Raw genomic sequence first — 25,954 nt, 5'->3', positions numbered from 1 at the left:
TTAGTTTATTTCTTATAAAGTCCATGCAGCTAACCAAGCCATGTTATCTCGAAGGCCACGACGAGACTGGCTTCAGCCAACACCTCCTGTGTTGCTTCAGCGCAGAGAAGCGAACGCCATCTATTGGGCAATGAGCCAAGTTTATCTTTTGGTAACCACAACTCTCTTATCTCTTAGTTTTAGTTTCGCTTTCTGAAAATTGTGGCACCCAAACAAATCGCTGTGGTTCACTCTCTTTTCTTACACACCATCAAAGTGTACGAAGAGAAAAGCCGCTGTTTATCAAAAGTTTCCTTGGTAGGTAAGACTTCATTTTTGATAGATATTTTTTAATTTGAGTGTAATATTTAATAATTTATAAATGGCAACATTTAACATTTAATATTTAGCAACTTGTAATTGGCAACAGTTTGGATACATATATGAAAATAGAACTATGTTGGTATTGGAGGTCTTTGTAATATTATACATTCTATTATTATAAATAAATAGTTTCTAAAAACTAAAAGTGTACCCTCATTATTCTATATGGAAAAAATCTCAAATTTCAGTATATTTTTATATCTAATTAACAAATGATTAACCCTAAATTAAAAAGCAATTAATTTATTTTTTGGGTCAAAAGTTTTTCAGTACTTTGAACACGAATATTTTTTGTGAAAGCGTAAATTTATATCATTTAAAATTTTTAGAATATATGATTTTAATAATATGCCGTTATGATATTTGAATTTTAAACATAATTTTTGAGTGTCATGAGCTCAAATTTTTAAGAAACTTATTATTTCAGTATTTAGTTAATTCCCTGTATTAAAATTTTGCATAAGCTCCGTAAAACGTGGTATTCTGTAGTCCAGTCCAACACGATTTTCCTCTAAAGCAGTTTACGTACACAAATTGGTTTTGATGCTACTCGTATTAAGTTTGGCAAGCAGCAGTTAAGTTGCGCTATTTAAACATTGAATATTTTTTCATCATTAAGATGTACGGATCATTTGATTGTTATACTAAACTCTATATGTAAACAGTCGCATTAATCTGTATGTGTTTGTGAAGTGAAATAATTTGGATATTAAACGAAGTTGGATTTCGAGTCAAAACAGGTTCCATCATTATCGTATAGAACAGGAATGGCAAACAGGATTTACAAAGTGCCAAAATTAAAGCAAATTTAAATGCAAATTTTTTTCATGTACCATATCAGTAACTTATACTGATCATTCATATCAGTAACTTATGTTTTTATACGTAGTGCATGTATATTTTTTGTAATAAATAATAAACAAAACATAGAGGTAGAGTACAGTATTTATTCAGTATAAAATAGTTATAAAATTATAAAATTTTAATAATCATTATAATTGAAATAAACTAGTCTTATGATCTGTTAGAAGTTTTTTTGCTTCATGTTGCTTGCAAGGTTTTTAATATCAGCCTGGTATGTTATCGATTGCAAGACATGCTGCTGAGTCTATCCCTGCCAATCTGTTTGCGGGAAGTACATGATTTCAGGACTCAAAAGAGTCCTATGTATCCCTGACATGATTTAATACAGAAAAAGACTTTCTAAAGAGTGAGTGGGCAAAAAAGGGTTAACAATGAGATTGCTGATTTTTTTAACTGAAAAAAAAAGGGCATCTGGCATATTGTTCCACGTGTCTAGTATTGAGTTTTTAATGCGGGATACCGGCTCTCTATCCTCTGACAATAGATAACGCTCCAATATTTCGATATATTTTCGTATATCTACAAATTTTTGTGTCCATATAGGATAGATCACAAGATACATTGCAGCTCTACAGTCTACATTTCTAAATTTATTAATTCCATCCAACTAATGAGGTTGTTATCGAAACCCTTTGTGTCGAATAAATCCGGATAATTTACGATATCTTGTAGCCTCTCATTTCTTTTATAATCTTTAAATTTGTTTGAAAATTATTCTTTAATAGAATAAAGAACTTTTGAAAATTCATAGTTGAATTTCCAATTAGTTGTTTTGAAAAGTGTAGTTTCATTCAAAATAATCTTAAGTTTTGGAAAATGATTAAGTTTTTCAGATGCAGTATCTCTAGTAAAAATATCTAATTTGCATTCAAACTCATTTATTAATCCAATCATTAACTCACTGTTTTCCCCCCGCTTTGCAATTTTTTATTCAGATCATTCAAATGTAAAATTATGTCTACGAAGAACACCGATTTTATCAACCATTCCGTATTATGCAATTCTTTATACTTCGCGTTCTTTTCGGTACATTTCTTAGTTTTGAAAGTTTTATGTACATTTTATTTTCTGGAAAGCGTGCAATAATCGCTAATCTGGCAGATGACTTCATATCAGTTGCTTCATCGAGATAAGTAGAAATTAGTCGCAGCTATTAATATCGTTGTAAAGTTGATTGAAAATAGTGGCACTGATTTCTAAAATCGTATTTTTAACAGTATTTCTACTTAGAAAAAGATTATTCCGAGAGTTCAAGAATTACAAACGCGATTCTTGAACTCTTGGAATAATCTTATCTTTATTATTGAAACATTGAAATAAACTGGGGACAGATTTTAACATAACCGTTTTTATAAACTTTCTACCAGAAAATGCTTTTGATTGTTCAGCTATCATATCATTTGGAAACTTCAAAACTGGCTTCCGTAATAATGGTATTATTTTGGAAAATTTTGACAATAAATTTATTGATTTTCATATATTTTTTAATCGTTGAGAAATTAGTTCTTTTCTCAGTATTTTTTCCAGCAATTTCTGTATAGTTGGTTTCAAAATGTCGCTTGACAGGTGACATTCGACATACAATAATTTCAAAACACAGACCACATCGACTTTTATCGCCATGTTCAAACGAAGCCACAATCAACAGTCCAAGTACATCCTGAAGGTTCTGTTTTTTTTTTTTTTTTAATTTTTTTTTATCGGTATAATTTTAATCTAGCGAGTATTAAATATTTTATATTTAAATTCAAACAGAAACTTTATAGTAATTAATGAATTGCATTGGTAAAATTTTACTTCAAACAAACATAACAGTGCTGTACTGGCCGAAATAGAAATAGTGACAGACATTGTTGTCAGCTCTACAAAATCCAATCCCGGACAGAATTATTAAAAAAGCAAGATTGTTAAATACGCTATTAGATGATACTTATGCTACTAAACCTACATAATATCATTTCGTAACCTAGAAAGAATATTCTCCCAATTATTTTATTTAGTTAGTTATTATGATATTTACGTATTATCGCGTCTACCGTTAAACTGTCGCAAGCAAAGCGATTTAGAACCATTAATGGATAAAGAGTGGTCTAACAGCATACACAGAATATCTGCTCCTCCGTTTTATATAATTACGACTGATTCTCGAAAAAACGTTTTATTTTTATGAATTAGGATATTTATTTATACAAACACCAGACATTTAGGGGCTAAGCCATTAGTCTTGATCTTGTTTCCCATTACTTAACAACAATCGAATTAAAAGATAATAGAGCAGTGCATTCGTCAATATGCTCCTTATCCATAGACTGTCAAGAGTTACAAAGAGTACAGACTGAAGCGTCCTTAAGGCGAATTTTAAAAAGATGGGCGTTCAGACGATCGTGCCCAATCAAAAGACGGACTATCGCCACTGTTACAGGACGAGGAAAATCCGGAATAACTGGCTTTGAACTAGTGATAGACTCCCAGGCCTTGGGCCTACCTGTTCATTTTGTATCACACGAGATTCACGATTGTTTATAACTTGATATTCTTGCGTTTATTTTTGATAACATTTCTTATTTATTTAAATCAATGAAGTACTGTAAGTATTTACAGTAATGTATTTACTGCAAACTGAAATATACAGTACTGAAATATATAATTTGACGTTTGCGCTCTATGGGTCTGAAGAGCAGGGGTCTGCTTACACGCGATTTTTGTTTTAATAATTATATGCGTAGATTATTTAGAGATGTATAGCAGTTTGGAAAAAAAAAAAAAAAAAAAAAAACCCTGTTTGACAAGCCATACTGTATATAATGGAAAATATGTCATAAGAAGTAACTTAATATTGTATGTGCGTGTAACATGTACACTGCGAGAAAAACTAGGGGGGACAGTTCTATCTCCCATTCTACTGGGACGATTGACGAAATTCAAATTGCGTTTTTCATGTCTCGAAAGCGCGACTTAGGATATATTAGATTTATATATAATATTGTTCTAATATAGGTATTTTGACAAAAAAAGGCGGACTTTTTCTGAAATAACATGACATATTTTTCCCATATTTCGATTCTATGATTCAAATTATGCCTAAATATTAAATTTTGTAAAATTTGGTGCCAAATTTACGGAGAAACTAAAAAAATGTATCTTGGCGAATTTTTTCAGTTTTCGACAAGAATAACTCACTTTGCAACCTTTTTAATTTATAGCAACCTATTTTCCTTTCCTTTTTTTCATTGTACACGAGCGGAAAAAAAGTCATCATTCATTCTTTCAAATAATTTTAACAAAGTGCGTAAACCACATTTGGCAGTATTATCGCTTATAACAAATATGCCAAATTTCAAAACGCGCCAATATAGGTATAAATTCACTTATATCTTAAGAAATTTCGAGCTTAAAAAAACTCTAAATTTTGCAGGTATGCTTAGAAATCCATCTACTTTAAGATGATGGTAAAAATTTCATAGGTTATAATTCAAATTTTGTTTTTGAAAAATTTATAAAAATTATTTAAAATACAAATTTTAAAAATAAATCAAACAAAATGGACGAATTTTGTTTGGAATGAACCTAAATTTCGATATGTGAAAGGAATAAAGAAAATAATAAAGCAATAATAATAATTAATAAAGAAACCTAAATTTCGAATTGTCAAATATGTTTAAAATAAAAAAGAGATATTAATAAATATATATCAAATTCAATTAACATTGAGGAGCTAAAATTTTGAGAGCTAATTTTTAAAGACTATTCGTGCGATTTTTACAAAACTTGGCAGTTTGACATAATTTGCATCGAAATATGGAAAAAATTGAAATTTTAGAAAATGACATTTTAGAAGAAATTGACATTTTAGAAAAAGTCCGATCTTGTGTCAAAATACCTGTATTAGAACAATGCTGTATATAAATCTAATACATATCCTAAATTGCGCTTTCGAGACTTGAAAAAACGAATTTCGTCTATCGGCCCAGTGCAACGGGAGATAACTATCCCATTTTTTTCTCCGCAGTGTACGTACATGCTAATCTATTTTATTGCTTATTATTATGAAATAAGCGCAGATTTGCATATTTTACATAGTGCCGCTGGCTAAGAGTGAAATATAAACAAATTTAAACTACATTTGTATAAAATTAGAGTTTATTACTTTTTAGAATAGGCACTTCAAGGTTATTTTCCGCTAAACCATGCTTCTTAACCACGGTAATGACTATTTTGGGAAAAAGATCGAATTCTTTAATTTCTGAAATTTTTGGATTAACTTTGTACGGCGACGACATACATTACGATCGTCAATCTGGGAAGATTCGCTACGATACTGAAGTGTTTATTCTAGAGAAACAGGCTGTAATAGTAATTGTTTCTATGCTATTACATTTCGCAGCTGTCTGTTGTTGCTATTATTACAGCGAGGTCAGGTATTGTAAATATCTATCTATAACACGGTCATTTCTAACTGACAATCTGTGAATTTAGCTTTGCTGTAAAATGCGATCTCCCGAGGGTTCTTCGCTACTTTTCATTGTGTTTAGCATAATATTGTAAATTTTAAAATTTTGAATAAAACATGACGTTTATTCAGGATCTGCAATAACTAAGGTTGCTTTTTATTTAATGTTTAAACTATACGTTAACATATTACTTCTAGTTTATTTATTTCATGCTTGCAATGGATATTTCCGGGTTGTTTTTCTTTATGAATATGCTTTTCGTCTAACACAACTTTTTTTGCTCCATGAACCCTTTCCACCATTGCTAAAAGACCATTCCCCTTTTCCAAAACTTGAAAAGTACATATATACATTTATTTAGATTTAGATTATTTTCTAACATGCTTTATAAATTAAACAACCAAAAATATAAAAAATTTGGCAAACACCAAAATTCGAACAAAAATAGTCTTTTTATATTTGTATACTAAAATTAAACGTTTAACAGCAAGAACAGGTCAGGCCTTCCTGAAACTATGAAATTCTCTCCTGGTTAAGAGCCCCTGGTCTAGCATACATTTTGCTGAATGTGTTAGGAGCTTCGGTTGTGTCTTCGACCTCAATGCATAGGCAAATTGTGTCTTAATTTTACTAAGTTCATTCACGAGTTACTATATTGAAGGATCTCGAAATTCAACTCATAACGTTGAACCTAATATCATTTTTGCGACAAACTATTTATTGCTTTCATAATTTGTATCGCGTTTTAATTATTAATTATTATTATTATATAATTTGCATCATTACTATAATTCATAAAAGAAGTTTCTGGCAACATTATCATTTTGCTTTTCCCTTATAAATCAAATGAAGGTCCTTAAATGTGAGTTACAATATTAAATACTTTTAATTTTTGCGGAAGTATTTATGCTTTGTTTAACTGGCTTACATACACAAAATCAAGTTATAGTACGCATTAAAAAATAAATTAATTAAATTAAAAATATAAATAAGCCTGAAAATGTGATATACATTGGCATGAATGCAGCTTTTAGCAGCTCTCTGAATGATTTACAGTGAATCAAAAAAGTGTTGGGCCAGAACAAGCTTTCAGAATTTTTGTTGAGAGAGAGAAGGTATAAGGTATTTCTCCCACTTCCCTAGCGTGCCTTCGTGGTGTAGTTGTTCTGCACGCTGGGCCGGTATTCCAGAGGTCCGTGGTTCGATTCCCGGCGAAGGTGGTTGCATATTTTTCATCTTTTCTGCTTCCAATTAACCTAATGATTCTACAAAGGATGAAATATTTAGTTTAATCAAAATATTTTTATTACCTGCCATATCTTAGAGCTGAGCGAAATCGAAAAACCTTGAAATTAATTAAGAACAAAATTTTTCAAAAATCTGAAAGTTTCCAGAATTTATATTACGTCCAAAGGGACATTTTTTAACGTTTCGTGTGTTACCTTTTTTTATTAAATATCATGTTCTTCGCACTTAAACCATAAAATTCAACAGCAATATCGCAAAATAATTTTAAAATAAGCATATCCTTAGAATTTCCGACACACAGTCTCACGCGCTGGAGATCTTTTTTTTTTTTTTTTTTTTTTTTTTTTTTTTTTTTTTTGTACAGTGTTGCCCTTTCTTCCTTTGGAATCGTTGAGTTTTTTAAACTGTTGCGATATATGAAATCGTTAATAAAAAAATTTCAAATTCTCAATTAGAGCTTCCAGATACCCAGATTCGGCGGAAGATTACGTTATTCAAAATTTGATGGCTCCAGGTACCGTTGTTTTATCACAATGCGAGTGCGAGAAATATACATACATTTATGCAGATTCTTAATTATTTAATTTCTTTAAATATAATGTAGGGCTCTAATATTTAGTGGCGACAATTTGGAAAGTGAAATCAGCATTTAACGTTTTCAACGCAAAATGCCAAAATGAAATTAATATCCATTCTGGTCTAAAAAATCTGAAAGCCTTCAGATTTCATATTACGCCCAAAGGGGCGTTTTTATGTGCTACCTTTATTTATTAAATATAATGTTCTTCGCACTTAAACCATAAAATTCAGTTCAACAGCAATATCACAAAATATTTATAAGAGCATATCTTTAGAATTTCCGATACACAGTCTCGCAGGCTGGAGATAAAAATGTTTTTTTTTTTCCCTCCCCGTACAGTGTTGCCATTGCTCACTTTGAAATCGTTGAGTTTTTTTAATCAAAAACTCATAAACGCCTTACAAAATGTGAAAGAGATAATAAAACAAATTCTAAATTCCAAATTGAGCTTCCAGATATCTATATTCGGTTGGAGACGTACATTATTCAAAAATTAATGGCTCTAGGTACCGTTGTTTTATCACAGTGCGAGAAACATTCATGCATTTATGCAGATTTCTCATTATTTAATTTCTTTAAATATAATACAGTGCGATGATATTTAGTGGCAACTATTTGAAAAGTGAAACGCTACAAAATGGCAAAACGAAATTAATAGCCCTTCTGAGCTAAACCTTATTTTTAAAATTATCACACTAGTAGTAGTACTGCTACTGAAAAAATATTATAAAGCTATTTTATAGTTTTATAATTGTTTTTTAAATTTTTATTTTACAGTAGTGTGAATTTGGCGTAATAATGCACGACATTCCTTTTTGTGTACAGTATTGTTCCTAAGGTATTCAACTATTAGATTTTAATATAAACGTAATTCTTGCTGTACATAAATCGAGTAGAAACTTGTCGGATGTCTATATGTGCTTAATAAACTTATTATCTTCTACATTTTTAAAGCATATAATTACAATTTATATCTATAATTTCAGGAATAGTACAAATAACCTTTCTTTCAGTAGAAACTGCGTTCTTGTTTTCTGAATGTGGCTCCAAATACTCTATCAGTTCATCGCAAATTAAAATAACTTTAAATTTTGGCAATCTGAAATACGCAATGAAAACATCTTCCGGCAGAGCAAAAGCATCAACATATTTTTTATAAATTTGCCACCGATTCAGAGATCTGCGACCGTATTCTTCGTTTAAATATGAAAAAAAATCAGCGGCGAAAACATATAAAGCCATTGTCTATTTAGTACGCCAACTGCACAAACCTGATTGACGATGCGGCAACACTTTTTTGCGCGCTTTCTACAACTTCCGTACTCAGAGAATATAGGATGTTGGGCAGACCTGTTTTTTTCTAGCAGCGACATCTGGCGGCCCACAACATGCTGTCGACTCTCGTAGCGTAAAATAACCGTTCAGGACGCCTATTCTATGATCACTGGATCTGTCTACAACTTGAGCGAACAATATTGACTCAAAAAAACCGGTATGGACACCCATCACAACTTATCGGAGAAAGCCATTCTGTGGTCCTCAGTTGGTGGGCGGGTGGGTCCATTTGACTTTACTTAAAGGGGACAAGGCTTCAAGGAGCTTTAGACCAATCGCAGTACAGACGAGTGACGAAATTTATAGCGCGCGCTGACTGAAGTTCTATTAATATTCTACCATTATTTCACTAACTCATACGCTGCATTTTTAATTCGAAAAAAATTGCACAAAACAGTATTATGACCAACACGTGCAGAACATGCTGCTGTGTTATGTGAAGGAAAATCCCGTTTTATAAGGTGAAAGTTAATGCAGGAATTTAGAGCTAAGAAATAAAGAGTGATATGGGATACCACGAAAGCAATGGTAAATAGATAAGAGTAGATGAATTAAGCTTACTTCAAATCCTTTTAGAAATAAACAATTTTAATTATTTAAATTTATAATATGATTAATTTGCATTACAATCTAATAGCAAACTAAGGTTTTTTTTTTTTTTTTTTTTTTTTTTTTTTTTTTTTTTTTAATTCCATGCTTACATTAAAACTGTTTCTCCGCAATTTACAGTTACTATTGGAAAAATATTTCTTTAAATAAGAAATTAGAAAGAAAATATTTCTTTCTTAATATTTCTTCCGTTTTTTTATTTTCTTTTTCTATGAAAATTATTTCTTTTCCTAAAGAAATAATTTTCATAGAAAAATTCATTCGCTATGGCCGATTGCTGCTGCATTCAACTATCACACACGCATCAAAATGCTATATTTTAAATAATTTATTCTATAATTAACATGATAGAAAATATTTTTTCAGTATAAAATATTTAACCAAAATTAAACTAATCTATCCTGTATGTGTGATTAATTCGTTTTGCAATTTTTGTCACAAAATTACTAATACCTTTTTTTAATATTACGTTGCTGTTATTTTAATTTTATATATATATAAGAACTTCTCAGTTTAAATATTCTTCCTTCTCAAAAGATTTTATTCTGTGAAAATAATTAAAAGATATTTTCACAATGCAAGTACTAAAGTAAAAATAATCAGTGTAGGTCTCCTGCAGTTGAAGTCCTTGTCAAACCAGCGTTTCGACACATTTTAAATAGAAAACTAATAATAATCAATATCTCTTTTACAATATTAAAATGAGAATGCTGTGAACAGTAATTTTTTTTTAATTTAAGTTTGCAAAGAAGCTATGATTTTTTTAGTACTAGAGTAGGTTACAAAAGTACTATTCTATGAACAAACCCTCAGTCTTATAGCATTGTTACTTTATAGTATAATACAATAATAATGCAGTATAATTCTGCTAACAAGTCCACCAGCCGCTGAGCGGTAGAGTCGCTTAACGCAGGTAGTTTGGTCCGAGGTTCGAATCCCGCGAACGAGCTGGCCGGCGTTTTCGAGGCCCATGTGTAACGTGTATACGAGCCAGCTTCCCCTAGAAAGTCCTCAGGTACCGTTGTTTTATCACAATGCGAGAAACATACATACATTTATGCAGATGCTTCATTATTTAATTTCTTTAAATATAATACAGGACTCCAATATTTGGTGGCAACAATTTTAAAAGTGCTTCGCCGTTTATAATGAATCAACGCAAAATGCCAAAACGAAATTAATAGCCCTTCTGGGCATATTGGCCCTTTGGTGAGCTAAAAAAATCCTTACATGCACAAAAAAATTAAACGTTTGTTGAACCTTGCAGCTGTTAACTTCAACAAGTTTATGATAAAATGTATACTAGATAAATAAAAACTCGTAAAAATGAACACACTACTTTAACTCTCAAATCGAATTATTTTAGAATTATAATTATCACTTAAAAATTTATAATACCTGTTCTCATTTCATACAAATATTTTAACCAGTATGCCATTACAAACTGTTCAGCTTTTCTCTGTGTGAAGAAGCTTGAAACAAAAACATTTAAAATTTAGCTATTTCCTGTGATAAGAAAGTGCCGTTTCCTGTCACACTGTTCATGAACCAAAACTTCGGGTTCGGGAAGTTGCGTAGAACAGCTTTGTCGAAGTTATTATGAAGTAGATAGTAGATATGTTTATATGGATATGACTTCTCTTAATCAGATTAAAATAAAGTCTCTTAAGGCGTAACAAAAACATTGTCATTGAGAACTCATGCATTTTTGCGTCCACTAACTGCGGCATATAAGGAAACATACATTTCCAAAGTTGACTGACAATTTAATATTTAAACAGTGTAATTATTGTAGAAAGAATGATAATTAAACTAATGGATCTCATCTAAAAATTTCATTTAATAAAATACCCAATTATAAGACGTTATACTAAATTTGAGAACCAAAATGTACAAAAAAAAGATGTCCGATTTTCGAGTAAATGCGGTATCTAAGAGATTAATGTAGAGTATTTTGAAAACTGAATAAAGTTTTGATGTAAATGGAATTAAATTTGGATTAAAGTGTTCAAAATACGAAACATAATACATTTAGGGTTTTTAATTTGGAAAAACTGCAGTAGAATATTTCTTAGACGAAACTGAGACGTAAAATTCGATTGATAATCTCTTTCAAATTTACAGTAAATTCGCTCATTTTCTTGTGAAAGGGAGAGAAAAATTAACTGATGTCTAATAATAATAGTTATGTTTCTCAAAAGGTTGTAATTTCAATTTTAACTCAAAAAATTCGCTCGCGTTTATTACCATAAAGAATGAATACCATATCTGAAATTCATCATTAAAATTAAGCATTTGTAAAAATAACTTTTTATTACCGAAAATTTTTAACAAAGCGATTGAACGTCCCGATGCGCTTTGCCACAGTGTATTTGAGAGAAAAATCAGTTTAAATCTACGTAGTAACAAAACAAAATACAGAAATAGATGCGTTTGTGAAACCGGCACTTTTATAAAAGTCGGCAATTAATTTGAATCGAACAGCCTGCTTTACGGTACCACCAATTTTTTCCGAGCATCATTACGTAAAGAAGGCTCTACTTTACTTCTTCACTAAAATAGCTGTTACAAAGCAGAAAGTATTTATAATGATTTTAATGAATCCATCAAATATAATCATAGATCCAACCGCCAATTAGTATAACTGACATGAATCTATGTTTATTGCTTTTAAAATTGCTCAGTTCGTTCATTAATAACTGAAATGAATTTATATTTATTACTTTTAAATCGTTGAGTTTGTTTATTAATAACAGAATAAATTTGAAAGAAAAATTCAATACATTACTCTTCGCCAAATGATAAAAAACTGGCTCGCGGAACATAAAAATATTTTATACTAGTCGTGGCAACACGTCTCTTTTATATTATTGATTTTTCTGATTAAATTTGAAATAGTCTTATATTACGCTTTGCAGAGTGGCAACACAAAACTTTTATATTCTTGAGTTTTTAATCAAAAGTTTATTAAATTCGCATTCGAGGTACACATTTTCGGGTATTCAAAATTTTGTGATTTTAGATGTCCAGGTCTTTCTACAATGCCATTAAATTTCAAAACAAATTTATTGCGTTTTGTTAAATGGAAATACGTATATTTTACCTCACTGAGTTTTCTAATTCAATTTGAAACATTAATGTCTTACGCTTAGTAGTGAACTTTTAATAAAACGTTCATTACATTTGATTGGTTCTAGAGTTAAAAAAGAGAGGAGTTCCTACCAAAGCCGAATCGTACGTTATCGCTGGGAGATTCAATTCCCAACAGCTATTTAGGACTGTGGAAATGGTTTATAAGAATTGCAAATTCACGTTTTGATAGTAAAAAAGCAAACAAAACAATTAATAATTGCTGCCCTAAGGTCATAATATTATTTGCCTTAAGTATCGCCAGGGGCGTTGTACATTATAAGCATCGCATTACACGGGTTCGTATAGAATTGAAAGCACAAAAAACCGATGATAGGTTGATAAAATTTATTTTGTCGAAAGGAACACTTGACACAGGTCACTGGAGTACATGCTACAACCACATCGCCTTTCCTAATGACGTTTGCTTTATCACTGGAGTTGGCAACTCTCACCGGGATGACGGCCATCGATAGGTCGACGCGGGGCGAGGCTACTAGTACTCCTTTGAGAATGAAATATTCCATTAAGTCGTACCCGAAATTTCTGTTTTCAGATATGGATCCAGGAAGTAATAATTGTGTTTTTGTTAAAATTGTGGTATCAATCAGAACTATGATTTAATGAATGTAGTTAACTCCTTCATCTTTAATTCTGAACAGGATTATGTTCTCAGAGATAGAATGTAATTCGTTATTCTGAGAGTCCGAAGAAAAATTGTGTTTTCTTGGAAAGTCTAATCCGAGTAAGCAAACATCTGTAATATTTGCTCCTAAGCCGTGTGATGGCAAGTGGCATTTCCAAACGTGATGTTAACGTTTAGCTTTCCATTGACGTCGGTTTTATCACCGGACACAGTCCGAAGGGTTAGGCAGGGTGGCGTCCAGATGAGTTTACCTTCCAATTGCCCTTCTAGCACTTTAAGGTCGGTTTTATTGGCATTGACAACTTCTACTTCAAGGCATTGACTAGCCTGGTTAAATCGTTTTGACGAGCAGTCAGTTTATCCAATGGCTCCAACATAGGGGCAGCTTCTTCGTCACTGCATCGGTCTGGGTCTGACAATGTTGAAGTTGCAGCTTCACATGCAACCGCATTAGCCAGCTCGTATTTCGTTTCGCCCCTCAAACAATATTAACAGCTTTCTGGGCAGGGTCTTCCAGACAGGGAGTCAACATTTTCTTTTATCGATCTTTTCTCATGACAGATATTGATGTCATATTCCTGAAGTCTCTGTATTCATCTGGATATTTGGCCTTCGGAATTCTTGAAATTTAATAGCAAGGTCAACGATGCATGATCTTTGCGCAGCAGGAATTGTCTGCCGTAGAGATAATGATGAAAATGGTCTACAGCTTTAGTCATGGCTAGCAACTCTTTGCTGGTGACAAAGTAATACCTTTCAGATTTAGATTGACATCTTCTCCAGTATTCTACGACACGTTCTTGATTATTTATTTCTTGGGATAAAACAGTACCAACATTCCCATTGCTCTCCTCCGCGTCATGAATAAATGGTTTGTCGAGCTGAGGATACGTCAGGACTGCTAGCGATGCTAAAGCCTCATTCAGTCTGTAAAATGCATTCTTACATTCCTTTGCCCATAGAGCTTTTGTTTGCTTTTTTGTCAGTCAGTGAAGGGGTCTTGTGATGGAAGAAAACGACATTCACAAATATCATATAGTAGGTGCAAAACCCAAGGAAACTTCTCAGCTGATGAACATTTTCACAGCGTCCCCAGTCTTTAACTGCCGATAACTTTCCGGATCTGCAGACAAAATTTCGGCTGAGGTGACATGTCCGAAGTGAGTCATTTCCTGTCTGAACAATTTACATTTGGCAGGACTTAACTTTAGATCGGCTTCTTTAATTGAAGAATCTTCCTAATATTTCCTAAATAATAGTCAAAACTTTTCTTGACAATGATGATATCATCCAGGTATATCAGACAGGCTATAAGGTATTTCTCCCACTTCCCTAGCGTGCCTTGGTGGTGTAGTGGTTCTGCACGCTGGGCCGGTATTCCAGATGTCCGTGGTTCGATTCCCGGCGAAAGAGGTTGCATATTCTTCATCTTTTCTGCTTCCAAAAATAAACCTAATGACTCTACAAGGCTTCGTAGGAAAGTTCTTTCATAAATGTCTCCATGAAGCGTTTGAATGTCAACGGCGCATTACCTAATCCAAACGGCGTTTTCTTGAACTGCCAAAGTCTTTGTACGGTAGTAAATGCCGTCTTTTTTCGGTCAACAGGATGCATCTCTACATGCCAATATGCGCTCTTTAAACCAAGCGTCGTAAACTACTTGCTTACAGAAAGAGTGTCCAGAATGTTGTTATATCTAGGAAGAGGTAACTGTCTTTCTTCATGACCTCGTTCAACCACCGATAGTTAACGCAAAATCTAGTCGAGCCAGTTTCTTTCGGAACGGGACCAATGGGAGAGACCAAGGAGTTCCTGAAGTCTCGATAATGTCGATTTCTTCCATGTCCTTTAGAAATTTTACTACTTGTTCCTATTTAGAAATCGGCAGACATCTTCGATGTTGCTTGATTGATGGATGACCTACCGTATCGATTCTATTCTGAGCCAAACTGGTTCGACCTACGTCAGAAGATCTGCGGGAGAAAACATCTTGAAATTCTATAATGACACGTTGGGTAGCACTCCTCTCTTCATCGCTCAGATGAGCATTCTGCAATAACTTCGATGTAAGGCCCTCCGAAAATACAGACTCTGGAAGACTACTGGTTTCGTATAACGCAAGTTACTGGAGTACATGCTGCCAACAACTTTGCATTTCCTAATGATTTTAGAGTTATCACTTACGCTGCTAACTCTTACCGGGGTGACGGTCTGCGATAGGCTGACGAGTGCCGAGGCCATTGGTACTCCTTTTGGGCTGTTACAGTTATGAGAATATTCCATTTCGCCGTAACGGAATTTTCTATTTTCATTAATGGATTCAGTAACAACAATTCTATTCTTGCTGGCATTGTATACTGTATTGAGCTGTTACTTGGTGAACGGATTTAAGTCATTCATCCGTAATTCTGAACATAGCTATGTCCTCAGAGGCAGAATACATTTCGTTATTTTCTAACTCCAAGAAAAATTGTATTTATATAGAAAGCCTAATCTGAGTATGCAAGGGGTTGTAATATTTGTTACGTATGCCGACTAACGGTAGCCGGCCTTTCCAAACGTGACTGTAACGTTTAATTTTTCAACCATGTGGATTTTATCCCCAGACCCAATCCGGAGGATGACGCAGGGCGGTGTTCAGATGAGTTTACCTTTCAGACAAATCTTTTCGGATGATGGTAGCATTGGCTTCTGAATCGATCGTCATATTGCAATAAACTCCATTTAAAATAATGTCCGATTATGAACAGTTTATTACTGCCGCCATTCGTTGAAAAAATACAAAACGCTTTAAAATGAGTCCCCTCAAGATCTGACAACTGCTTCTCTAAGAAATGGCTTCAAATCTGTTTCCTGCCTTTTTGCTGAGGAGAGGTTTTAGCTTCTGTGCCTTGGGATGATCTGCAATTCCCTCGTATGTGGCCTTAACCACCGTAGTTTCAGCACTTTTGAGTCGCCACTCCTTTTCCGCCTCAAGGCATTGACGTACCTGGTTATATCGTCTACACGAGCCGTCAGTTGATTCACTGGCCCTGGACAGGAGCAGCTGTGTCTGGGTTCGGGCTCTGAGAGTTGCTTGCTAGGCTGCCTCGAATTTCAGGGCGTACACTGAAGCACTTTTTAAATCCTTGACATCCATTATTCGCAGGGTTTTCTATGTATCGAAATCCCGGATGTCATAGATGAAGTACTGCAGATACGAGAAAGATGCTGTCAAAAATTGTTGGGCAGTCTAGGAAGGTTGCATGAGAGAGCCTTTTAACATCCGTGGCGAACTCCTGAAGTGTTTCAGAGGATTTTTTGTTGTCGAGATTTCAACTGAAGCCTGCTATGGTCTTTTAAAGAATTCTCGCCATGTCGCAGTTCCAACGCGCCGAATAGAGTTTCGAAATCTAGCCTCTGGTTCCCGGGCAGGGTATGAAGGATATCTGCTGCGTCCGTTCACAGAGAAACGGCGAAGTGGCCTGGGAATTCTATCTAATTGTGTTTGCCAGTTTAGAGAACTGAGTCTTGCAGACTTGTCAGGAGGTCTTCCCATCGTACGTGAATAGCTTCAAAGATGGTCTAGGAAGACATAGGTGTGGATTTAAAGGTATCAGAATTTTATCCAGCGGTTAAATAATATTAAAATATTGTAGTTTAAATAATTTAAATAGATGAACATTAAGGTATTTGTGAATGGCAATATTTGAAACCAGACTCGAGTGCCACGTGCGACTCTCGCACGAAGAATGTAATTTATTTTTAAATGTTTAGAATATGTTTTCTCTTCTTGTTTGTATGTCGCCATTTTTTTGGGTGTTAAATAAAAGTTACTGCTGTGTTCCATCATTGGAGTTGCTTCATATCGCCAAAGAAGTATTACAGTCTTAATTATTTTGGAGGCACCGGCGAGATCGAATAATCGTGCGTATTTTTATTTTATTAGTTCATCACTGAACATAATATTAGTGATACCAGATTATTACTTCCTGTTTATATAGAATTGCTTTATTTTATTAGTTCATCACTGAACGCAGTATTAGTGATACCAGATTATTACTTCCTGTTAATAATAAATTGTCTTATTTTATTACCGTATTTGATATTATATTTAATATTCATTTTAGTTGTCCAGACGGTAGATATATATATTGCTCTATATTATTATTCTTATTTTAATCACAATTAATGTGGTAGAGAGAATGAACTTCATATAATATATTCATTTCATTTTTGAGGTATACGTACTTAACAAAGTGCATTTAATTTCGTGATTCCTGACTGCATTAATTAATTAAAGTAATTGAATTGAGCTATTTTGAGGAAATATAAAGAACACAGTGTTCGTTAATTTTAAACATAGAAACAATGTCTTACTTAGGAAGAGCTCGTATAGAAGATTTGCAAAATCGGTGCTACTTTGGTAGACGGTTGCACGGATTTTGGCGATTTTTTGGCGATTTTCCTTTGGCGAGTAATACAACTTATGGTAAACCCATTGCTGGATAAGTTATTTATGGTAACCGATACTTTGTTGTCATTTTATTTAAAAAATAATGCGTTTTATTGGGCATAAATTCCGTGCTTAAAATATTATTTATGGCTTTTAAATATTAAAAATCAATTTAATTTTGCATTTTTATTTGAAATACAAATTTTATTGTTTATCATATTTTATGAAAGTTTATGTTGTGGATGATGTAATCAATGACGTCACCTTACTTTAAAAGTAATTCGTTTTAATATGTATAAATTTAATCTAATGTTTTAAACATTATTTATGGCTGTTAAATATTAAAATACAGTTTAATTTTGCATTTTTTTAAAATATGATTTTATTATGTATGAATTTTTAAATAATTTTAATTCTAGCCGTGATGTAATAAGCTCTCTGATTGGTTATAGAATATTTGTGCATTGACGAGCTGTAATCAGCTCCCTGATTGGTTACTGACAATTTGTGCATTTCCGCGCCGTTTTAAAATTTAATTCATATCTTCGAATTCTTTCAAAGATATCTTCAAAGATACATATTTTTCTTTTATTTTATAATTGTATAATATATTTCTTTTATTTTATAATTGTATTTTTTGTTAAAAAATTAATACAATATTTTCAGAAATTGCTGAGATAATTATTGTCCATATGTTTTAATGTTAATTATATTCTATATAACGTATTTTAAAGTATTTGAATTTAATAATATTCTAATTCTTTTAAATGTTGGTATGATGGTTTTTTAATTCGACATTCAATTTCAGTAATATTTTAATCTAATTAAACGTTGGCCCAATGTTTCTATAGCGGTGTTTTTATTCTCTTCTTTGCTATATGAAAGTAATAATAACCTTACTTTAGTATTTTATACTCATAGTAAATGTATTTATTTACACTTGCCTGCCATCTTAAAAATCGACATTTTCAACAAAAAATTAATCCATTACTTTTAATGATATATTTTTTTTAAAGTTTCGAATACTTTACTATGCGTAAAAACAGCGTTTTTCAAGATGACTGACGTTTGTAAAAATCGCGCCAACGTAAATTGCTAAAAATCCGTGCAACCGTCTACCAAAGTAGCACCGCAAAATCTCGCGGCTGAACTGGGAGTTCATGTGACTGCAGATTTGAAAATAGTCGATTTAAAACAGAAAATTGTTGAAAGTAGAGATTATGATGAAGTCTTCGTCAAAGGAGTCTTAGACACAATATTAGAAGAACGGAAAGAGAGGGAGAAAAGAGAACGGAAAGAGAGGGAGGAAAGAAAAGAACGGAAAGAGATGGAGGAAAGAGAAGAACGGAAAGAGAGGGAGGAAAGAGAAGAACGGAAAGAGAGGGAGGAAAGAGAAGAACGGAAAGAATGGGAGGAAAGAGAAGAACGGAAAGGGAAAGAGAAGAACGTAGGAGACAGGAAGAAGCAGAAGAGCGGAGAAGAAACGAACAATATGAATTAGAGAGATTAAGACTTGAAGCAGAGACAAAGTCTCAAAATCCCGGACAGATCCAGCCGAAAACGGAGCTGCGTCACCTTATGCAGAAATTCGATGACAAGAAAGGAGATATCAGTCTATATTTGCTATTGTTTGAGAGGCAAGCAGAATGGGCTAAAATTGATAAAGAAGAATTTGTATCTCATTTACTAGGACTACTTCGTTACGAAGTAACCCAGTTAATAGCTAGAGAACCCTCCGATAAAGCTAAAGATTATGAACACGTGAAGAATTTATTGTTAAGACGGTTTAAACTAAGCCCGGAAAAGTTTAGGCAGAAATTTATGAAACATCAAAAGAGTACCGAATCCACATGGGTGGATTTCAATTATGAAATAGAAAATTATTGCAAAGAATGGGTGACTGGTCTAGGAGTTAAGACTTTTGATCAGGTGCTAGATTTGATGGTGATTGACCAACTTAAACGTCGAGTTCCTCCTGAAATTCGAGATCATTTTCTTGATGAGTGGGTAGAGATGATTTCATCTAAAAAATTAGCTGAAAAACTTGATGCCTATGAAAACGTTTGCGGAAAATTTCAAAAAAAGCCTGTAGTGGATCGGCAGAAAGAAAGATACAATGCACTAACTCAAGATAAATTGAGTTCAAATAATAAAAATAAAACTGAAAAAAAAAATTGTCATCGGGATTTAATTCGCAAAGCTGGTTTCTTAGACCTAGAAGTCCACGTCCAGATGATAAATATGAGAAACGAAAGACGCCACAATGCTATCAGTGTGGTCCTATGAACATTTAAGACCCCAATGTCCAAAACTTAAGAATAGTACTGAATCTCCTGCTAATCTTAACAGAATTAGGGCAAAACCAGAGGATGAATTTCTATTACCTTATACTAGTATGGGTTACGTAAATGGTCATAAAATTCCTATATTAAGGGATTCAGGTGCTAGTATTGATATAGTTTGTCGCAAATACATCACGCCGGAAATGCTGACAGGTGAAAATGTGTGGGTGCAACAGCCGTTAGATTTGAATCCAACCTGTTTACCATTGGCTGAGATCGAACTAAATTGCTATCTTGGGCGAGTAATAACTAAGACTGCCATTATTAGAAATGAACTCGACAAGGGAAGGTATTTATTAGGCAATCGAACTTTTGCACTGTTGAATAAACAAAGAAAGGAACCTGATAGCCATCCTCACCAGGTTAATGCCGTCTCTACTAGAGCTCAAAGGAAAAGAAAAATAGCAGAAGAGAAAATCTTGGAACCGATGAAGGAAGAAAATAAAGCATCCAGAGATGTCTTTAAAGAAGTTAAATCACCGGAATTAGGCGTGGAAGATGTTCACGAAAAATTGGAAAACGATAAAGAAATTAATATTGAGAATCATTTTGCAATGCAGCGTTATCATCATCTTTCGACTTTTGATTTAATATCAAAGCCGCTACTAATAGACGCAGAAAACAATTCTCGAAAGCAAATGATAAAAGGCACAGATGAACTGAGCAAAGGCTTTGCTGTGAATTATAGCCGAGTAACTGGTCCACCATGGAAGAGATCTAGTCGCCGTCAAGGAAAAAAAGAAGACTAATTTGAACACTGTCCATTTTCTTCCTACTTAAATGTGGTGTAAAAATATTTGTTTAAAGCTTAAAATTTTCGGCCTGAAAATTTGGAAACTTGTGAGAGAAGTTATCTTTTCTCTTTAAGCAATTTAGCAAGCCGAGCTTATAAACTTTCGAATTTTACAGAACTTTTCTCTTCGGTAAAAGTCTCTCCGTTGGGGGAGAGGTTGTAACAGCTTTAAATAATATTAAAATCTTGTAGTTTAAATAATTTAAATAGATGAACATTAAGGTATTTGTGAATGGCAATATTTGAAACCAGACGCGAGTGCCACGTGCGACTGTCGCACGAAGAATGTAATTTATTTTTAAATGTTAGAATATGTTTTCTCTTCTTGTTTGTATGTCGCCATTTTTTGAGTGTTAAATAAAAGTTATTGCTATGTTCCATCATTGGAGTTGCTTCATATAGCCAAAGAAGTATTACACTATGGATTTCTTCAAGATGTCAACTTCCAGCAGAAAGCAGCAGAAAGCAGCAGAAACTCTCTCACTGATTTGTTGTTCGACAGAGGAAACTGTTTCTTCAGTTTCTACAACTTTATTTTCAAACATATCTATCTTCCATTGCCTCGAATTTATCCTCTGTTACGCCAGGAATTTCTCTTTAGACACCAGAGGGCATCCCCTGAGAGCAAAACTCATCACCTGCGCGCCTGCAGACAGAGCGAGGTAGAAAGACGAAGAGATGTCAGACCACGTGAAGGTGGTGACAATGGACTTTAATCTGATTGCGAGTGCTAGTACGCGCTGAATGACTGTGTAAACATTAAAAGTGATGCACAATTGCCTTTGTGTTCAACTAGCTCGAGAAGGCGCTAAGCCAATGTTATATTCCAATTTAATCTGTAGTTTTTTTACGTTATTAAATATTTTGTGGTGTGGAAAAAGGATTCCTCATTATTTACCGAATGACACTATCTCTACCTCCCCCCATATATATATATATGTTACGAATTTTGTACATAAATAGATGATTTTAGTGCAATTATATGTGAAATTGTTGTATTTTTTGTGCAATATAACATAAGAAAAATCTAAAAGAGAGAAGCTATACCGGAAAAGTAATATCTCAGGGACAAGTGCATTTAACACTGAGTAAATGGCTATCTCGATAATTTGGCCAGATGTCGCCAAGCTGGCAACGGTTTTGGCGACTTATTTTATTGCCAAATATGGCGAGAAATCGCCAAAAGTCACAAAACTTGGCCATCATTTGACGATATTTTGGTCCAGTCACTGTATCACCGTAATATATATTGTAATTGAATAAATGGAATTGATCACTATGTTAGCTGCAACCGTAATTCGACCCTCATATTGCTTTTCAGTAATTTCGAGAAGCCAGAAAGTACTAAAATATCTTAGCGGCCGGAATATCTCCGGGTTAGCTTTCTCTTCAGATTTGCTTTGCATTGCATTGTGTTTAACATTCTTAGTGGCTTGAAGTATAAATACTGATTGTACTCTGTGATACTATGAACACCTGTACGAGAAGTTCTGTGGAAAATTCTAGAATTTTTAAGTGTTTCTTCTGATAAAAATAAATGTTATTAACTTATCATCGGATCTGCGTGCATTCAGTCTATTACGAACTTACACGCACACAACAATATGTATACTTCACTGTATAGCAGATGTTTCCAAACCTGAATAGCTGTATCAAATTATTAGATTACCGTACTGAAAAGACGAATCCATGACAATTTAAAAAATGCTTTATTTATTTTATAGAAACAAAAGAGGACAGTGGCAGTGGTTTCGCAAACGAAATTATTTATATGTTAGAAAAGGAAGGCCTTGATTTTCAAACTGTTCGAGTCAAGAATATGGTAATGGAACCATTATCCCTGGAATTGCACTAAGGTTCACAAATCATTACTTGTAAAAGAAATGATGGAGGCACATATTTTACTTGCTCACCTAACAGCTTAAATTTAGTAAGCAAAAATTCCGCTTCTAAAAATTCAGGCATGCTAGTATTTTTAGGAATTGCGCAGAGATTTATGATTTTTTAAAATCTTCAACTAGTAGATGGAGTGCAATTATGTCCGTTTTAATAGCCATATTAAAAATTCAGCCTGATACGTAAATGGGCTCCAAGAGCAAACGCTGTTAAAGATTTAGATCAAGAACTAACTAAAGTATGCCGGTTATTAAAAAATGCGGCATTAAATGATAAATCACTGAAGTGGACATAAAATAATAAAATTTTGAAGCATATCAAATTATTATTCTTATGTATGTTGCCTGCTTAGAGTTTAATGCTGCAAGAAACAAAAAAATTAAATAAAACCTTACAGTTAGAAAATATTGCTCTCTATAAAGCACATACTTATAAATGGATTATGTCTTTCTTTAAAGAAGACAACAGAAAATATTTCTCAAAATATTCATGAAAAATCTAGATAGATATATATCAGCAGAAACCAAAAAGAAAATTCCTAAACCAGATTGTCAAGAATTAATTGATAAGAACCCTAATTTTTTTAGAAGAATATGCTTTTATAATAGTATAGATGTGTTGTGGCTTGAACTTATACAGAAACCTTAAATACTGATTAATATCATTTTATTTATTTTTTGTTGTTTTGAGAATGGCAACAAAAAGATTATTCAATTTTTGTTGTTCTTGGAATGGCAAAAAAAGATTACTAATGATATTGTTCTAAAGAGTTGTTTACATTTTGATAAAAACGAAAATATAAAGATTATTTTGATTTAAAACTTGGATTGACGTTATTTGATGAAACAGAGTTGTAAAAATAAAGATTAATTTGGAGTCACAGCCAATAATTGGTGACTTGGACTTTCGATTTAAAAGTAAATATGTCTGAAGACGATAAAACTGTTACGGATTCTGCACACGAACTGTGCAAGGTAAGTGTCAAAATTCCTCCATTTTGGTTGAATCGCCCAGAAATATGGTTTTTTCAAGTTGAGGCGCAGTTTAAGATAAATGGGATTATTTCGCAAGAAACGAAATTTAACTATTTAGTATCATAGTTAGAACCAAAATATGTTGAGAACATCTGGGATATCATAACAAGTAATTCCGCTACTAAATATACAGAATCGAAAACAAGGCTTCTGGATTTATTTAAGGAAAGCGAAAGTACTAGAATTAAAAAACTTCTTACAGGAATCGATATAGGTAACTTGAAACCCAGTCAATTATTACAAAAATTAAAATCTGTTGCAACATCGGATGTGTCCGAAAATTTAATTAAAACGTTATGGTTAGAGAAATTGCCGGATTCTATGCGTAATATAATACTTGTTAGTGACGAAGAATTACCCAAGTTGGCGATCATGGCTGATAAAATTTCTGATATGACGCCTTCTAAAGAGATTTGTGGTGTATCAACAGCTGCTAATTGCTCGAATACAGAACTGTTAATGAAAATTCAGTCCCTTGAACAGGGAATTGCCGGTTCATCATATATCGAGACCACGATTTAGAAACAACTCTCCGTCCCGGAGACGATCTCGCAGTACTTCTAGGAAAAGATTTAATCTCAAAGGAAAATATTGTTTTTATCATTTTCGTTTCGGTAACAAATGTCATCAAGATAAATGTACTCAGCCGTGCAGTTGGTCAACTGATAGATCATCCAATCAGGGAAACGACAATGCGCAGTAGAAGAGGCGGCAAGCTCTACTGCCGATAATGTTAAAGAATGTCGCCAGTTTCGCCTATTTGTCAGAGATAAAAAATCGAAAGTGCGTTTCTTAGTAGATAGTGGTGCAGATGTTAGCATTTTACATGCATCAGCACAAGACAAACAATCCGCGGATTTCAAGTTGTATGCAGCGAATGGTACCGAAATCGAAACATATGGTATAAAAATGTTAACACTTGATTTAGGACTTAGGCGTGAATTTCAATTTCTATTTATAGTAGCTAAAATTAATAAAGGAATTTTGGGAGCTGGTTTCCTTAACAAATTTAAATTAATAATTGATTTACATGGCAAGAAACTGATTGATGGAGTAACACAACTAAAGGTAACTGGTGAAGTTCTTTCATCAGTAAAAATAGTGATATTGTTACAGTAACCCATTCAACAAAATTTAATACTCTTCTAAAACAATACCCAGACTTATGCAAACCAAATTTATTCTTATCAGGTTTAAAACTAAATGTTTAACATCATATCATAACACATGATCAACCTGTGCATTCCAAAGCAAGACAGTTGGATCCTCGAAAGCTTGCAGTAGTTAAGCAAGAGTTCCAATTCATCTTGGACAATAACATTATAAAACCCTCGAGTTCTCAATGGGCAAGTACTCTGCATGTGGTGTTAAAAAAAGATGGTACTCTTCGCCCATGTGGAGATTATAGACAGCTAAACAATAGAACAGTTCCTGATAGATATCCTATTCCTAGGATAGAGGACTTCCATCATATTTTAAAAGGTACGAATATTTATTCTAAAATAGATTTATTTAAAGCCTACTACCAAGTGCCCATTGCCGAAGAAGACAGATGTAAAACTGCTGTTATTACTCCTTTTGGATTATATGAATTTAATGTTATGAGTTTTCGTTTGAAGAATGCACCAGCAACGTTTCAAAGATTTTTTAAATACAGTTCTTTCTGGTCTAAATTTCTCTTTTCCATACTTAGATGACATTCTGATAGCATCTGATTTGAAGCTTGTGTTTGAGAGATTAAATGCCTATGGACTCCGCATTAATGTTTCCAAATCCATATTTGGCACACAAGAAGTAGAATTCTTGGGTTATTTAATTACTCCTCAAGAATCACGACCTTTACCTGAGAAAGTCCAAATTATTGTTAATTACAAGCTTCCAACAACCATTCACGAACTGAGAACATTCTTAGGCCTTATTAATTTTTATCGGCGATATTTAAAAAATGCATCAAAAAACCAATCTCTCCTACACGACTGCTTTAAAGGAGCCCGAAAAAAAGATAAACGGAAAATTCAGTGGACCGATGAAGCTAAGGAACAATTTCAGCGATGCAAAGATGATTTAGTCAATACAACACTCTTATCATTCCCGAATCATGAACTACCTCTGTCATTATATGCAGACGCTTCAGACTCGGCGATTGGAGCGGTACTTCAACAATTTGAAGATAACGGATGTAAACCTGTAGCATTTTATTCCAAAAAACTAAACGAAGCACAAAAGCAT

The 25,954-nt window shown here is 33.3% G+C and overlaps 1 protein-coding gene across 2 annotated transcripts in view; it reads left to right on the top strand.

Annotated features, from left to right (window-relative positions):
- The first annotated feature begins 214 nt into the window (after positions 1 to 214).
- The window catches only part of LOC118203488 (protein argonaute-4-like), a 70,200-nt gene continuing 44,460 nt past the window's right edge, over positions 215 to 25,954 (top strand). The window contains exon 1 of one of the 2 annotated variants that reach the window (XM_035375772.2): positions 215 to 297. The gene's annotated coding sequence lies outside the window, so the exon portion shown is untranslated. Of the gene's footprint in view, positions 302 to 25,954 lie in introns of both variants that reach the window. The other variant, XM_035375774.2, reaches the window with a different exon arrangement.

This window comes from Stegodyphus dumicola, chromosome 9 (assembly GCF_044657685.1).
Source record: "Stegodyphus dumicola isolate Sdum_Otavi_A_Nest chromosome 9, ASM4465768v1".
In the NCBI taxonomy this organism is placed as follows: Eukaryota; Metazoa; Arthropoda; class Arachnida; order Araneae; family Eresidae; genus Stegodyphus; species Stegodyphus dumicola.
Note: the sequence above shows the minus strand (reverse complement) of the source record. Positions and strands in the feature narration are given on the sequence as shown.